Source organism: Rhipicephalus microplus, chromosome 1, assembly GCF_043290135.1.
Source record: "Rhipicephalus microplus isolate Deutch F79 chromosome 1, USDA_Rmic, whole genome shotgun sequence".
Lineage (NCBI taxonomy): Eukaryota > Metazoa > Arthropoda > Arachnida > Ixodida > Ixodidae > Rhipicephalus > Rhipicephalus microplus.
Window position 1 is genome coordinate 165,427,203 of NC_134700.1, and position 17,948 is coordinate 165,445,150.

Here is a 17,948-nt window from a genome sequence, read left to right on the forward strand (position 1 = left end):
AGGGATGAGATGTCCGCAGTGTCTTGAGCAGCGCAACGTGTAGAAGCGCGCTGCCTACGCAGCTCATCATAGCTTTGGCATAGCTGAATCACCTCGGCGACCGTCTGGGGACTCTTCGCAGCCAGCATTTGGAATGCACCGTCGTCGATTCCTTTCATGATGTTCTTGATCTTGCCTGCCTCGTCCAGAGTCGAATCGACGAGCTTGCAGAGAAATAGCACATCTTCGATGTAGCTCGTGAAAGTTTCATCTGCTCTCTGTACTCTGCCCCGCAAGCGCTGTTCAGCACGAAGGCGGCGGACAGCAGGACGGCCAAAGACTTCCGCGAGGGTTTTCGCCAATTCCAACCAGGTACTGAAATCACTTTGATGATTTCTGTACCATAGTTTTGCCACGTCGGTCAGGTAAAAACTCACATTTGTGAGCTTATCGGCTGCGTTCCACTTATTGACGGCGCTCACCAGTTCATACTCGGCAATCCAGTTGTCCACATCTTGGTCCTCTGTTCCACCAAATATGGGGGGGTCACGCTGCCGGAGAGCACCAGCGCAGAAGGCAGGCACAGGTGCGAGATCTGGAGTAGCAGCATGAGATGGCCCCGGATCAGTCATTGTAGGAGGTCGTTGGAGTGTGCGGCTGCGAAGTTCCAGGGTGTGGACCAGATGTGCCCAGCACTTCCACCACTTGAAACGGGTTGTTGAACAAGCAGGCGAACTCAGCGAAGGAGAGCCTTATTTAGTGCAAGGGCTAACTGAACGCAAGCCTGCGATCACAGCAAGTCTTCTTCTCTTTCTATCCTCGAGCTCCATGCCCACTACCCTCGTTACAGTATTTAGGAATGTCACCTTAATGAGACTTTTCTCGTGGATCGTCTACATTTTTCATTGATCGATGGCGAGCTAAGAGGGGGGGGGGGGTTGGAACACTACGTCTGAAAAGGAAATAGTGTTACTGTCTTACCACCTCGAGCGGTCGAAAGATTCCAAAAACATGGCTGATCTCTCTGACATAGGAATCAATATAACGAGAAAGTGAAACGTGTCTTCGCAGAGGTTGTGGAGCCTTTAGCGTGCATTGTTTCAACACAAAGGCGAATGAATCAAAGCTGCAAAAATAAACTGTACTAACACACTAAGAACAGCAAGCATCTTGAAACTTCCTGCGTGCACCTCAAGCAGCAAGGACGCACGAAATTAGCATATACGAATGAGCGCACTCTCTAAACTGTCACCGCTTGACACGTTGAGCGAGCTGCTTCTCCATAACGAAGGACCGACGCAACGAACACGCACGTATGGGCTAGCTCCAACTGCCGTCGTTGCATCTATCGCAAACGGGATGCAGCGAGTAGAGTGACCTGGGTGTTTTGTGTAACTTCAGCGCCAACTTTGGCGAAGTACGAGACGTGCGAACCACCTCCATCATTGTTGGGCACTTCCCGCCAGCCGCCCCATATTGCTAGTGAAGACCGAAACGCGCTGTAATTAGTGAGCTTTGAGCACCTAGCCATTAGAAAGTTGAGCATACGCTCTGTGCCTAAGTGGTTTCATGCCGCTCGCTGCCGAGCGAGGGGTCGTAGTTTCGTCGCCCAGCAGCGAAAATTATCTTGTAGTTTTCTTCACAATCTCTTAAGTGTATAGTTTATTACGTCCTATATGTGAAGAAAATACGTCAGTGGAGCCGTGTTGAACCCCGGCACTAAACACTTTCGTGTTGAAAACTTTTAAAATAGGGCAACTACATAATATATTCCTATTCTCCCGCATAGAGTAGCAAACTGGGCATGTGTCTAGTTAAACTCCCTGTCCTCTTTTGTTCTCTCTTCCTTCCTTCGTACTTTTTAGTGGAATTTCGGAGTAATCCTGAGAGGGGACAAGGAAGCGATTGTGAGTGAGAGATCTATTGAAACAAGTAACTGCATGCTTTGTCGGTCTAAGGTCAGTTTTAGAGTAGGCTGATCGTTTCACTCATCGTGGCGCGGGCTCTAATCTGAAAAGCAAAGCCAAAACAATGCAAGCGAGGAGAACTCACGGCTTGTTTCGTTCACACTGATGAACATTACAGCGGCTCTTGTTCAGTGTACTCCTACGATGGCAAGCGTGTCATTCCCTAATCAGCTGCTTTTCACGTAGTCCACATCACGTAGTCGACGTAGTCAACTTACTTCAGGGGGTGGTTGTTCTGGATCTGGGCTTCTCGGTGTTTTGGCACCGCTGCTGTCCGGCTTCTTGCGTGGCCGGTTGAGCTGGTCAGGTATTCCGCTCTTGCTTCCTGATTGAGCTTTATCCGGCTTCTGTATTTAGATAAGTGCTCCTAATGAGAAAATAATGACTGAAAAACATGATGTTGTCTCCTGACACTTCTTTCGGGCACTGAGCGTATATCATACTCCATCTGTACAATGCTAGCTTCATATCACCAACACGAGTGCGCATGTAAAGCGTGTGCGTGTGTGCGTAAGAGAAAGAGAGCGCGAATGAGTGCAGACGCTTATAATATTCATGAAAAAATTATATAAGAACGACAATTGAAGCAATGCGTTTTCTACATTAGTAGTGCCAGATTTGCGCTGGCAAGCCCAACCTACTGGGGCCAAGAGCAATTTCTGTGTTCTCGTAAAAAAAGACAAGTAGGTGCTTTGGAGTTCAACTGTACCTTCAAGAACACCAAAATGCTTATTGCTCCGGTGAAAATATTGAAATGGTTCACTGCGTTACTCGACGGGGCAGGAGCTATACATGTCTGGACCACTACTAGCATGCTTCTAAGTAACATTGTCAGTGCGATTGAGAACTATTGTACTGTTTCAATCATGATAAAAATTAGCAGCGACTCGGTTTCAATATATTTCTACTAAAGAAGAAGTCTGCTACAGTAATTCATTACTTTTCAGCTACACCAACCCTACTTGCCTCAACGGGTTGTTGTTCGGCATTTGGGCTTCTAGTTGTATCGGCACTGACTGTCTTCGCCTTCTCGCGTGGCTGGTTCTGTTGGTCACGGCTTCCGGGATTGCTTCGCGGTGGACCTTGTCGGGGCTTCTGCATTAAGAACATTACATACCATGGAGCAATGTACGCTTAAAACATAACAGAGCACAACACTTGGAGAACGCACAAACGAGGACAGCGGGAGGCGACCATAACACAGCGTGAAACCCTAAAGTTTCCTTAAAGAACAGCTTTCATGTAATGGAATATAACTTGCCCGAAGAAGTGGTTGGTCCGGATCTGGGCTTTTAGGTGTTTGGACACTACCTGCGTCAAGCATCTTGAGTACCTGGTTCAGTTGGTCCCATGTTACATCTTTTCCGTGGGGGCGAACCTTCTAGGAGCTTTTTCTGCATTGAGAACAGGTAATATATAGGGAAAATGCGCGCTTAATGCCTGAAGTTTCCCTTCAGGCATTGCAACACCACTCGCCTCAAGGTGCGCTTGTTCCGAATCTTGGCTTTGCAGTGTTTTGGCCGTGTTCAGCTTCTTACGTGGCGCGTTGTGCTCGTCCTGATTTGCGAGCTTGGCTCCAGATGGCCCTTTTAACGGCTTCTGCATTGACAATATAGCATATAAGAAGAAAGAATGGTTGAAAAGGTCAACGTCTATTTGTGCAACTTCATCACCGCACTGCAATATATAGTAATACGTGACTGCTTCATATTAATGTTACACGAACTCAGTTTGTTCAAAATGGCAAATGCTCCCACAAGAGATGAGTGAAATCAAAAACAAAGCAGCATTTGCCAGTTCTCATAAGCACTTTCCTAACGCATGTCTCGTGTGTGCGCGTAAATATGCATTTCGGAAATAATAGCTCTCAGCAGTGTCTCATTAACTAGGTACCCTGGTTTGTCGCTTTCGGTTATCGTTCGCGAATATTGTACGCTGGAAGAAACGTCTACTGCAACAATGTGATTGTTTGGCGTAATGCTCCGAGAAATGAAGCTTGTTAAATCCAGCTAAGCCATACCAAAACTAGATTTATTGCGCCTTTGCTTTGTCAGGGTGCAAACGATTTCAACTTGATATCACGGTTCTGTCACGGAGCTTGTGCTTGCAAGGAATGAAGCGAATACTTTTGTGAGATTACTTTACTAGGTCGTATCAGAAGATATGTCGTAATTTTTATGATGTCTGTGGAGTGTTCACATTAATTAGAGCACGGTTACTGCTAATAAAGCTCAGCCACAGCAAATGTTTGCACTAAAGAATTTTTCAAACTTACAGTGATGCGTCACCTATAACTGGATAGTTTGAGATTCTACCTTGATTTTCTGTGGTTTCATTTCAGAATCAATGAACGTTGCATTTCATGTAAAACACGTAACTATTACACAATGGTTTTTCACTCGAGCACAACAGCAGCTGGGCTTTATCACCCAATCACACTTACTTTACAGTTAAAGTGCAAATGCCACCAAAGAGTTATTCGACAGTAAAAGTAACTCCGTAAATATTTACGATGTGTTGCCAGATTAAGTCTATTCCAGCCTGCGTATCGCACACAACGAGCCATCTCGGCAAAATGATGAGATGCTACCAACATTCAGCGAGGTTTTTCAAAGGCTGTGTTTGACGGCAGATGCGCGTATGCATCGCATGTCACACTCCAGTTCCTAAGTACAGTCAAAATAGCAAAACAGTGTCGGTCAGAGATCACGCGGCAACCCCACAATGAAACGACAAATAGTGACTTCAGCCTGAATAGAGCCTAATCTAACAGTATTAGGCGCTATCATAAGCCCTTCTTTTGCATCACTTTTCAACTAATGATGCAAACAAACACGCCGTCAAAAAAAAAAACAATTGATCACAGAAAATCACTACAGAAATGCAGGGAACCCACAGCTCATGTCGCTACATATTGTAAGCTTTGACGGTGGAGCTGTTGTAGTTCTCTGTAATTTGTGTGCGGTCCCCAGATAAAAACATAATGAACCAGCATGTGCTCCTTTTGTCCTCTTCTTTTTCACCATAGTCGTCTTCATCTTCCGCTTCGCTCCCAGAGCACAAGCGCCAATTACTACCGCACGGGATGTAATTCTCAAGAGTCAGACGCCGAGTACTGGCAGAAAGGGAGAGGAAAAAAATAAATGTAAAAAAATAAATTCCAGAGGAAAGATATTTCCGAGAGGTGTGATTTGATTCTGCACATCATTCGTGCATGAGCGACTAACAGAGCTCAACTAGCATGCGAGAAGAAAATAGTATATAGAGAGAGGAGGACAAATGTTGAAGATAAGGAGAGATAGAAAGACATGTTCGAAAACAACTAGAAGAAACGCAGAGAACAAAAAAAAACGATCGAAAGAAAGAGAGAGAATCAAGAACAGAAATATAGTTCGATAGAGGTAGAGTAAGTGATAATTACCAGGACAGAAACAAGGAAATGAAAGACAGAACTTCAACGAAAAAGAAATTTAAGGAAATTAAGCAGGAAGAGACATGAAAGTCAAGGTAGACAGGAGAGGAATGCCACCATCTCTTTCTTACCTTAGTTGTCGCGCCACTATAGTTCAGAGCTGCCATTTTTTTTCTGACTTTAATTTTTAAACAACGAGGCATTACGCAATGCATTCGGGAAGTGGTGTGAAGCAGAAGAGCTGAAGTCATGCCATCCAGTGAACGTAGGATAATCCACAGAAAAAAGAAGGATCGCTCAGTTATATTGCCGATATGAGGTATTCCGATAGGTCCGCGCTGGTAAAACGCATATATTGACTGTTATTGAAGAACGAACGAATTCCACTCTTGTTGAAAATATATATTCCTTTAAAATATGTGCAATGTGAGACTGTTTTGAGGCGTTCATGGGGCCGCTTATAGGCTTACTTGGGGCTAAGTGATGCTTTTACAGTGCCCAAGTAGAAAAACTACAATTCAAGACGTGGAAACGGAAGCCAATAATAGTTTTGCTACTTCGAATTGAGGTACTCATCTAACGTCTCCCGAAGTAACAATAATTGACAAACATATGAGAGCCGTACAGTTGTTGTAATAACCATAATGCAGCACTTTAGGTAATTCTATTAGTACTGCACGCTGTGTAACGGCATAGTTGCAAAGCAACCATCAACAATTTGCACCTTATGAGGGCAGAAAGCTGTCCCATTGTTACAACTACATTTTTATAGGGGCAGTAAAACTCTAAAAACACAACCAACCCTTCGCGAATTGAAGTTGCACTGCGTATGTTCATTTCTGTTGCTGCAGAACTTTAGACCTATCTTGTGACACTACGAATATCAATGCCGAGGGTACCGCGTCAGTCGGAAATTGATTGCCCGTTACACGTAAAGGGCTATACTCTAAAACAGGCGATCTGCCATTCGTCCCTCAGGGAACGAAGAATATCTTGCGAACGCATGTCTTGGGTTCACTAGCCTGTAGACATCTTTTCTCCAGAGTCCTAAACCACATTTAAAGATTACATACGCCATGTTGCCCTGGCATTGAAATGAATCTGCAAGAGTTGCCATATTTTTGTGTGTTCCATAAAAAAACATAGTGAGGTAAAATATAAATTACACATGCGTAATGAATTAAGAACGATGGTGCACACACCGTATACACAAGTTCTCGCTGTCATTGAAGAAAGATTCAAAGTCCTATGGGTCGTGCGTGTAGTCTTCCCTGCTTCCAATAAGCTTGCCAACATTCGATTTTATGGAAGACACTTGTGCTGTGGTGCGGCTTGTAGCAGGCGTGCAGATAAAAAATAATAGGTATACTTGTTTCCGTGAACTATTCTGCGTTAACAACTTGACTTAATCATGCAGGCATATTGACGTGGGCCAAATACGATGGATGCGCATAGGGCTTTTCTAAAGTAATGCTTATTCACTAAACGTTTTTCGTCAAAGTGTTGAGTATTTGGTCGCCATGCAAAGTACAAGCACATTTTGTTTCTTCACAAGTACGAGCAGAAGAAATATAATCAAAGCGTTTTGTATTGATAGAGAAGGGGAAATACATGCATACAGAAGTAAGCTACTGGTGCCGTAGAATAAAAGAGTCAAAGTTAGGTAATCTTTGGCACGTTTGAGTATTTCGATCTAACAGATGTTTCATTCTCATTCAGTTGGGCTTAGTTATAAATACGTGGCACGTGTATTGACATAATTATAAGGCGCACAGCCTCTACCACGCATTCACAGTGCTTGGCGTTAGCGAGGACTGTTAGCGTCTCTTCCGTAAGTAAACTTCTTGTGAGAAAGCACTCGCGTTGTGATCTTCCCTTTCACTGTCCTTGTCTGTCTAACGTTGTATCCTGTTAAATATGAATTGCCGTGAATTCTACGAAACATGTTTTTTAATGTAGTGTTTAGAAAAATGAATGTTAAAAGAGAGTGCAAGTACGTTTACCTAGGTTTTACAGGAGGGCAAAATTTATTCCATGATATATAGAAGACTCAGTATTTCAGCAAACAAGAATAGCTGAACAAAAACACAGTATTTATGAAGCTACGCTGCCGGAATAAATGGGTCTGGAATTCAAGAAATTTATAACAAAAATAGGTTCAAACTTTTTTAGGCTATGTAATAGTCTTCTCGGTGTCAGTAGAACATTTCATGTTAGCTTAACTACTTGGCACCTATACGTACGTGAACGACGGCCGGTTCCAAATCTGGTTTCTTCAAAGTCCCCAATTTTACCTTAGCCCAATTCCTTGCTGATTGCTTTACGGGGTCGCGCATCTCCAGTTCTGCCTGCAAATGCCAGGAATCATGACTTCATTCATGTGCTAAGAATTTCCACACTTCATTTACTAAAGGCAAAAAGGACCGTCATGCGTTTATGCCTAGGCAACAATTACTTGTGCCACCAAGAAATGACAAAGTATATCGATGAAATATCAGATTACCCTAATATAAACGGCTCATCGCCGACAAGCTCACATTTCAGAGAGCACCAGTTACTGGCAAGCGACGGGAACAGTCTTGCATGTGACCGATACAGTTTTGAGAGCCGCATTCACGTGCGTTAACCGGCGCTGCGTTTTTCGCCTAAGACGCCACCGAGTTCTGTGACTTCGCATAAAAAGGTTACCCAGAGATGACTTCAAGTTGAACACGCTATACACGCAGTGTAAAGATCGAAAGGTGAAGAAGCTCGCTGTATGAAGCTCATGAGATGGTGCATTGAATGTGCTGCCACTGTTCGCGATAAATGCCTTTAACTTGTGCACACCTACTTCTTAGCTCCCGACATAACTTCAACTGCTTTATAAAGAGGGTTCAGTTCAGTGGCTACGCAAAAGGGTTCGACTGTCGTTTTCCCAATAAATCAAACGCAATGAATATCACAATTCTAACCATCCATCTCAGTTAGTGGAAGTGGCGCACAATACCTGCGCAAACAATCCGTAAATATAAATTTAAATATATACTGAGCATTGACAAATTAGCGATCTCATATGTGATCTTGCAGGCACTGTTGCAATTATGAACTGAAGCCCATGAAGTCACCCACCATGCCTTTGAACATTTTTTTAGTGATGCCAGTTTTGAGACATTCCTTGCCACTGCTTTTGCGCCCGACTGCGTTAGAGATGTACTTACGCTCTCGTGCTTCACAGTGTAAAACGATGTTTTGTTATAAAAAAATGTTACACTGCAACACATGGGGCATGAGACTTAACATGTCAATAACCAATTGCAGTACATTTCGCAACAAGAAAACTCCAATGAATCGCAGTTTTACTATTTGCAACACCACACTCAAAAAGTGCTATCAGGTAAAATTCTTCGGCCTTATCCTCACTTCTAAACACAAATGGAAAGCTCACATCTACTCCATCTCTCAGACCAGCAAACGCCAATTATAATTTTCTAAGAAGAAAGCTACGTAACAGTCCATCACGTGTCAAATTAGGTGCCTTGAAAACACTTTTATGCCATCATTAAACTATGATGATTAAATGTGGAACCCTCATCAAAACGGTCGCCACATCCACGAAGTGAACGATTATTAAGGAGCTTGCTTTGGAAGCAAATGTACTAAATCGTGAATTCTTCGTACATCCACTAGATCATCATTCATCATACAAAGACGTGCCCTATCAGAGACAGCGAATGTTTTAGGAGGTTAAACTCTAACAATTATTATTAATATATCATTATTATTACAGCACAGGATCTCTGCAGCGCCTCCTCTCACTCCTTTTTGGTCGATGTAGGACCAAACTTTTTGTGCCCACTTCTGAGGTGACCAGGGGGTGGCTGCCTCCCCCCCTCCAATCCCCCGAAACACGCTGACCCAGAAAAGCCCGCGCTGCAGTCGCATTGCGAACCCTCGTCTTAACCACCTTAGCTTCTTCAATGGTCATGGTGTGTAGCAGTATCGAAGCGCACAGAGTGGTGTCTGGCAAAACAGAGATGAAGCGCACGAGCAAGCGTTGTATATAGGCGTGGTTCCATCCAACTAGAACACGCGCCGAGTGTCAAGCGAGCGTCGACTAAGTGGCGGTGCGCAATGTAGTTAGCCTTCTTGAAACAAAAAGCACAGCTACGCCTCTAGCGGGAGCAATGAGCACTAGCGTACACAACGGCACAACGACGAGAGACAACCCCTCAGCAAAAGGAGCAAGCTTCTAAAACAATTAACTGATAAAATTGAACGGATACAAAAGCTATCCACTATATCCATGTACTCTGTGCCCAGAGAATGCAGCGTCTCTGAGCTATTAGCAAAAGCAAACCTTGAACTACTTTCATAACGATTAATACTTGCCAGGTGTTAATTCAGTGATCGTTTGACCTATCATCATTTCCAATTCCGAAGTCCCGTTATTTACGTCATCCTTTTTTACACTCATTCAAAACTATCCACAGCAAGGCAACCAGACAACTTGCCAGCCGCGTGCACACGCACTATTTTCTATTCACTATTCTCCTCAGCAATTTCTCAGAACAAGTTTTCTTATAGTGTTGTGAATTCAGCTACTCTATAACCATTTGTTACTGTTGTGCAAGCCATAAACTTCCGTTCGTGATTGTCATTTTTATGGTTACTTCTACAACTACTTCTGCAAAGGCCGATGGAGTCTGCAGTATGTTCAAAGGAAAAAAAACAATGGTGCATTCTGCACATAACTTCGGCGGCGCATATCTTTACACCTGCATCTGGTAAAGATTTCAATTAAAAACAATGGGAGTCTTCAAGACTTGCAACTCGCAAATTGAAATGTGCGAACTAATGTGAATAGTTACTTTAGCGGATGCGAGCATGAAGTTACATAAGCGGGCTTTTCTTCGTTTGACAGTGATGTGATAATGTTTTCTTTCACAAATGTTCTACACTGCTCGTTGTACAGCTTCCCTAAACTAGCAGGGCAGCCATGGGTGGCCACACCTTACTAGTCAAGGTAAGTTTTTCAAGCTGAAAGCACAAAGCCCCATTACCCTCTCCTTTCCACACCGTGCTAGTCTAAGTAAGCTTTCCTTGCTGAAAGCGCGGAGCCCCACCACCCTCTTCCTTCCACCAGGCTCCGTGCCAGTGGTCGCGTGCAGGCTTATGTTATCCTGACCAATGATGATGATGAAAAACTTCATTACACCTATTGAGCAATGAGTGAAGTCCCTACTCCAGGACCCCATCGGATTGCGCTCCGATCCTTGCGCGGGCCACTAGGGCCTCTTGGACCCCCCGGTCCGAGCTGGAGAGGGCCGCCTCCCACCCATCTCTACTGAAATCCTTAAGAGATTGCCGGTTCGTTTCCCCTCTACTCGGGGCTGCGTTCATCAGCAGCGCTCGAGCGCTCTTAAGGCACGTTAACATTGCACGCGAAGCATGTAAGCGGGCAAACTTATATAAAATCAGATAGGAAGCAGAAGCGCACGGCTGTTCAGACCGATCGTGTTGCCTTCTGCCCGCTCCACAGCGGGGACGAATCAAACCATTAATCTACATTGTATGTGTGGCCATGTTACGGCACTACGTGATTCGGTGCGAGTGCCTCGAACTCTGATTGGCTACTGTCAAAGCGGCAAAATTTACCGCGTGGGGAAAATTAGTCCCTCCGCGATACGGGCAAACTGCAGTGCGTTTTCCGCTTTTGCGGCTAATGCATGTCCGCTTTCCCGATCCGCGCCTGGTGTGACCGTATTTTTGCTCGCATGTAGAGGAAACTATACGCGCGTGGATATGTTATCAATTTCTACTTTACACTCAACATTATGGTGACGCCTGCGCGAATACCTGCCGCAAGTGTTTATGCAATAGTTACATTTATGGGTGTAAGCGTGACTTACCTCTGGAGCTACTTTGTCAATGTCCTCGGGACTAGTGCTGCCACCCACTGCCAAGCAAGCTCCCACGGTGTCTTTTTCCAAGAAAAACGCCGGCGAGTGCTCTGCGCCGACGTATAACTGTACCGCGCAGGATCAGGTCTATACAGATGTAGATCGGGAGTTTCGATGCCGGCTGCTTGTTCTTTTTCTCGTCAATCTATAAACTGTGGCTCACACTCAATGATTTCCGGATTCACATCCATCTTCTTCTTTACATTCGCGTGGACGCGTGGTGCACGTTCGTTTTTTGCTTGCTTGCTCGAACCTTTCTTGTGTCTCTTACCCACTAAGGATGATTGGCCAAGATGCGGGTGGCTAATGTAAGTGAGTAATGTAGGATTATCCAGGCTATAAAGGAATATGATTACATTGTTTCGACAAGACGCGATTATTTGGCACAATGTTGAAAGCGAGTGGAAGAAAAGAAATAATACGATTTTTTTGAATAACTGAGGCATAATCATTATATCAAATTCTAATGTAGGTTAGGTCATTACAGTGTAATATTGAAATGCTAAATAATAAAATACTAAAAGTTTTCTTGAGCCTTAAAACAATATTGCACACACCCTCCCTTGGTGGCTGGCCAAGAATTCGTAGTTTAAAATTTAGCAGATATTTTAAATATTGCATGAATGATATACAACGACAATCTAAAGAAATAGAGTATCGGGTAAAATATAAATGAACTGCAGCAGACCAGACTGCAACATACAGATGATGAATTGTTTGGTTAAATGGTTCGATGAGGTGTGGCAGGCCCACTTCGCAGAATTCACCACGAATCGTCCTTGTTGTTTCCTGGAGAATTGTACGACCAACCACGGGGGATCGGCCGCGAAACGTGCGGCAGTAGGATTTGTGAAAAACAAGGGAAAAAAAGAGGAGAATATGCTAAAATGGTCATTTATTCAGAAATAAAAATATTTGTAGTAATTTGGTTTAAATCATAGAAATATTTAAATAAATAAAGATAAATTGAGTCAATAAATCGTAATAAACAAGTTGAAGTACATCTAATATTACCATGGCAATATTGTTTCTTGTATATGACTAAAATAGCATAATATATGACACAATAACAATGCCCCAGTGCCATTGCCCCCAGGGAGAGCAATGATATTGTAGAAAGCTCACGGCCCCCTTTTTTTAAGTATCGTTTGAGGAATCTTCGTAATATGTTTTGATGTCGGGGACATTTGTGCAGCAGAAGCATTTCTGGGAAAAATAACTGAGAATCTTAAAAACGTAGTTTGTAGGCAAGCGAAAACATTACTGGTGCGCACGCAATTCATATTTAAATGAAGTAGAAGAAGGAGAATGTTAAATAAAATAATTGGGTAAAATTAAATATAAATAGCAATTTGTCTCTATTTGGTTTTGAAAGAGTACGCCTGAATTCAGTGTCCGCCACACCTGGCTAAATTCCTGAAAGTGTTTGTTTCACAAATAATAATGGGAGAGGCAGTGCAAATAGAAACAGATAGCAGCCGAGAACGATATTGTTTAGTAACAGCACCAACGGCAGTAATGAAAGCCTGAAAGAAAAAAGCAAACGCGATGACCAGTTCTTTGAAAAAGAAAATCGCAATGTTAAAAAGGGGGTACCCTGGTGCAAAACAAAATAAAAGGGTAACAATTTTACGCACGCCTACAGGGCAATAATGAAATTCTCAGACTTGGTACAGCCAGCAGCAACTGCAATCTCTCCTATTCAATTAGGTTTACTGATTCTCGCCGCATGTTTTTCGTTGTATCACCTTATTATTCGTTTTTTTATGTTATTAAAAACTGCCGGCTGTCAAGCGGCTCGTACAACCATGCGAATCACAGATTGCTTAGAAACGCTTCCTGATCTTTGTTTTGCGTTTTTATATATTCATAAAGATGGTGCCTCAAATAGGAAGCTTTACAACGTTCACGGTTTGGAACGATTCATTAGAGTGCGTCATGATTCACAGCATACGTCAGCGTATATACAGATACGTAGATAAAAACGCTCTGATTACCGGCAGTTTGCTAAGAAATTCTTCGCATTCATTAAATAACCAACAATAGAGTGTGCTCCAACTTGTAGTCCTGGTGATTTCACGTCGCCAAATCACTCCGAATGGGCACAATCCCAAGTGACCTCAAATTGTGCTGTGCCTAGCACGACGCTAGAAGTATCAGTACTAATAGAGCTTACCAATTTTTAGGGGGGAGGAGGCCACCCTTCACAATAAGTATCCACAAGGTGCTGAGCACCAGCACGCAGCACTCTGTCCATTAGAAAAATCTCTAAGTTCGTGACCGGCACTGCGAATTTTACCCATAACTACCTCATTCGGTATAAGACACTCCAGCTACGAGAATACTTATTATTTCAAGCGCCTTAGATGCCTCAAACGAGAAAATTGTCCAATATCCCGCGCAGGCAGCGTCACCATGAATGCTGCAGCATCACCATCATGTGACGACGTCCCCCTACCATGATGTCTTGACGTCACAGATCGCCAAAACCAGCGTCATCATCATGACCTCAACTGACATCACGTGTGGTAAAGTGACATGATGACGCCATCACATGACATTGTAGCACATGACATCGCCTTATCAAGTGCCTTTAATCTCGGAGGCAGCGTAAAACCACGTAAGCTGCACAAACCTTTCGTGGGCTTGCAGGGCAGGTTGATATATCAAAGGAGGGAGGGGGAGCACCAGACCTCTGCGGAACACGACACACTTGTCACAGGAAAAGCTGGAAAGGTGACCTTTCTAGGGCCTTTTTGAACACTTTTTGAGTCTCTGCTGTTATATAGGGCGTCGCTGCTGACTACGGCGCTATGCGATGGCACGCGCTCGGCGGCCACCGCAGAGAGGAGAAAGAGGATGAAAGGAGAAGAGGATGAAAGGCAGAGAGGAGAAAGAGGATGGAATAAACAGGGACGTCTCCCTTATAATAAAGAAAATCATCTGAAAATTACTTGAGCTCTTTCTAAATATTAACCATAAATCTAGTATGTATGATTCGCCCGATTCATGACCGATCACCCAGAGCGGGTAAGATCCATTGGTCCAAGAAGCATCATCATCATCATCTGTTTATGCTGTGATAACTACAATCCTTTAAGGAGCTACGACAGCGTAGTTTCTTAGGACCCAAATAAAGTTTTTTGACTGACTGGCTATGCCTTCCATCGTTACTACGCTCGATGTAACAACTCCTACAAGTACACATGCAGGGTACCCCCTAGGTCATAAGTCATTATAATGTTTTTTTTGTTTTTAGTATTAGTGCAACATTCACTATCACTACGCCATTTTTGTCGTTCTTCACAGAAGCATGGATACCCGCTAAAGGCTGGCGAGAAATTTTGTGCGATTATTTGATGTTGTGTCTGACGGCAACAAAGAATTATGCGTGAGGCTTCTATAATGGATTCGGGCAGTCGATGACCTACTGGCTACGCAATTTGCATTGTGTGACGCCTGATTGTTCCTTTGGTGTTCTAAAGTGGTTTATTACATGTATTAAGCGCGATTTCTGTCTCACATTATGTCTAGATCAGCTTGCAAAGGAGTTTCAAGCACCGGCATAGCACATTGGTTGAATACTGGGCTGCCACGCAGGGCACTCAGGTTCGAAACACATTCTGTCCTTGGTGTTTCAATTATTTAATTTTACAGCGAAAGTTGTTATGGGATCACAACAAGAGTGGCGTGTGCCATAGTTGTCCACCGCGGCGACAGTGTACAGCGGCCACCTCCAGTGTCCGTAAACACTATCAAGTAAGAAAAAAACTTAGTAAATAAAAAAATATTAGGGACTCGATGAGATTTCAACCTGGGTCTCCTGCGAGTCAGCCGAGTATTCTACCACTGAGCCCCGCTGGCGCTTGAAGCTTCGTTGCAAACTGACAATGTCAGGAAATGAATCTTGCTAAAATGAGTTGTAAAGAGTTTTAGAAAAGTGAAGTACCAACGAGGCGCCCTAGAATACAAAGTTGGTAACGCGTCAGTCTTTGAATGCTTCAACCCTTCAGAAAAGCCTGAGCCATAATTCTCCATCGTCGTCAGCCACAGCATCAAAAACTTGCAAAAAATTCATTGCACGTGTGCAGCGGGCACTACGCTTCTCCAAAAAAAAAGAAAAACGATGAAGACTGGCATGATGATTGCTTCCACGCTATATGAAAGATACGTTTCATAGCCTAGTGGGTACCTTGCAAGTGTTCTTATAGCAGTTACCCAAAAAATGTTTAAAAGAGGCGGCGAAGCTCCTAAAGCCGTGGGTCTATCGATTTCTTATGTCTCGTTTTGGTACGTGAGCGCCCAGTTCTATGACTCCCTCAGCAGGTGCCGACGGACTGACAGACGACCGAACAGACAGACAGGGACAGACGGACGATTCACGATTTAATGATAAAACCCTCCAAAGCTACGCTTCACTCATCGTCATTCACTCCAAAGATATGCTGCTGTTGTTGTTTTTTTTAATAACTCGAGAGATGGTGGTTACGAATACCTGTGGTGGCGGCGGTGGCACGCCGGACAACTGCGGCGCCAAAAACGACCCTTGTTGTGACCTTTTAACTGCTTTCAAAACCAAAAGGACTGGGGAAGCTACAGACTATAGTAGCGCGAAAACTAAGGAAATGGTCAGCTGGTGGCGTTGCCCTTCTCTTTTCTCTCCTCCTTGACCTCACTGTTCTTTTCCACTTCTTTCTGTACTACACTATACAAGAGTGTGCTATACTTCGCCCTTTCACTCACCTCTCCCTTTTGCTTCCTCAATCTCCTTCTTATTTTGTTCCCGTACTCTCTTTTTGCATCAGCTGCAAAAAGCTGCAAATCACTAGGCCAAAGAAAAAACCATTCGCCACGAGAAACCATAACAGTCTCCAGTAGATGCGCCACCAGTTACGTCGTTCTCTACCTCGCATCCAAGGGCACGTGCCATTGCCGGCAGCGTCACTCACGTCGTTCATCCCTTCAATGTCATACCGGCCAGCCCACGCTCAACAGTTTCAACTTGCAACGTGGGCAGGACACGGATCGTACGAACGCCGGAACAGTAGCAACTTTCCAAGAACAGCGCCCACAGCTGATCCACGAGACAGTTCATGTTCACCGGGCCGATGCAGTGGTCCGGGCACAAAGCAGGCCCAGCGAGGAAAGAGCAAGCAAGAGCTGCACCGAGAATCCAGCAGCCTTCTGAGCCGAATGGAATCGTAAATGGGGAACCTAGAAAGCGTTTTTGCAGGCAGAGCAGCGTCCCTGTAGAAATAACGCAGCCGAAGTACCCTTTCGGCGGTAGTTTTTTGAGTGGTGCATTGGCTTCAGCTGCTACGACGTCCGCAACTCCCTTGAGGCCACGCCTTTCAGCTTCACAAAGTGATCATATGTACGGAGTGCTTGGACGATGATTTCTAGGGGCGAAGCTCCTCAAGGCGGCACCTGTTCATCCCTCGTAGTAGTAGTAGTAGTCATAGTGCGTAACCAGTCTTAGATTTGACCTCAAAGGTGGTGCAGGTGGGAGATTTCTTCTGTGCGTTGTTGAAAAGTAAAAAAGAATCGCAGTGTGTGCGTTAACTAACAGCCGAATTCTACTGTCTGTCATTATCCCTTAGCAGCCATTGGCATGTATATTGAGCACTATCTGACTAGAAAGGGCTGCTACGTTATACGCTTTGGGTGTAACCTCCTTGATTTTAGAAAGGTTTAGCGAGCGTTAAGCCGCAGTGCGATGAATACAGTGAACTAGTATATATCGAGGTTGTTAAAGGTGGGAAGTAGACACGAAGCGCAAGCCGTAAGAAAGTGAAAGCCGAATTCTGCTGTCTCCCATTTCCCATTAGCAGCCATCGGCATGTACATTGAGCACTATCTGACAAGAAAAGGTTGCTAAGTTATACTCGCTGGGCGTAACTTTCTTTCTTTTAAAAAGGTTTAGCGAGCGTTGGGCCGCAGTGCAATGAATACAGTAAACTAGTATATATTGAGGTGGTTAAAGGTGGGAAGTAGACACGAAGCGCAAGCCGTAAGAAAGTGTGCGTGTGCCTCCTCTCGTTCAGTCCTTAAAATATCCGCTGAATGACGGTGCTTCTATATGAGGAATATATGATGAAAAGATGCGAAATGGTGGTACTTGGAGTGTTGAATAGGTGGACGATCGGACACACAGACAGATGCATAGACGGACGCAAGGATGGCTGCACGGATGGACGCATGAATGGACGAGGAGCGGACGCATGGACGAACGCAGAACGGATGCACAGATGGACGTGCGGACGCACGAACAGACGCACGCGCGGACGGGTAGATGGACGCACGGGTGGTAACATAGACGCACGCATGGACGGATGGAAGGAAAAACGAATGGACGGACGGATGCTTCGCCCCACTCTCCATCATTCACTTCGTAGATATGCTGCCATTTTTTTGAAGAGCTTGCTCGCACAGCTTTGGTGCTCGGGGCAAGTCCCTTGGCGTGTCATAGGTTCTCCCGACCAGTTCCAAGCAAGCTCTTCCACCATCACTCACTTCGTGGAGGTGGCGGGATTTTTTTATTATACCATGTTTCTTTGCATCTCGATATCTCGCTTCACACTTGTGCTCTAGCTTTCCGCTTTTTTTTCGACGCTTGCGATGAGATCTTGGTTGGGCAGTGTACACTAA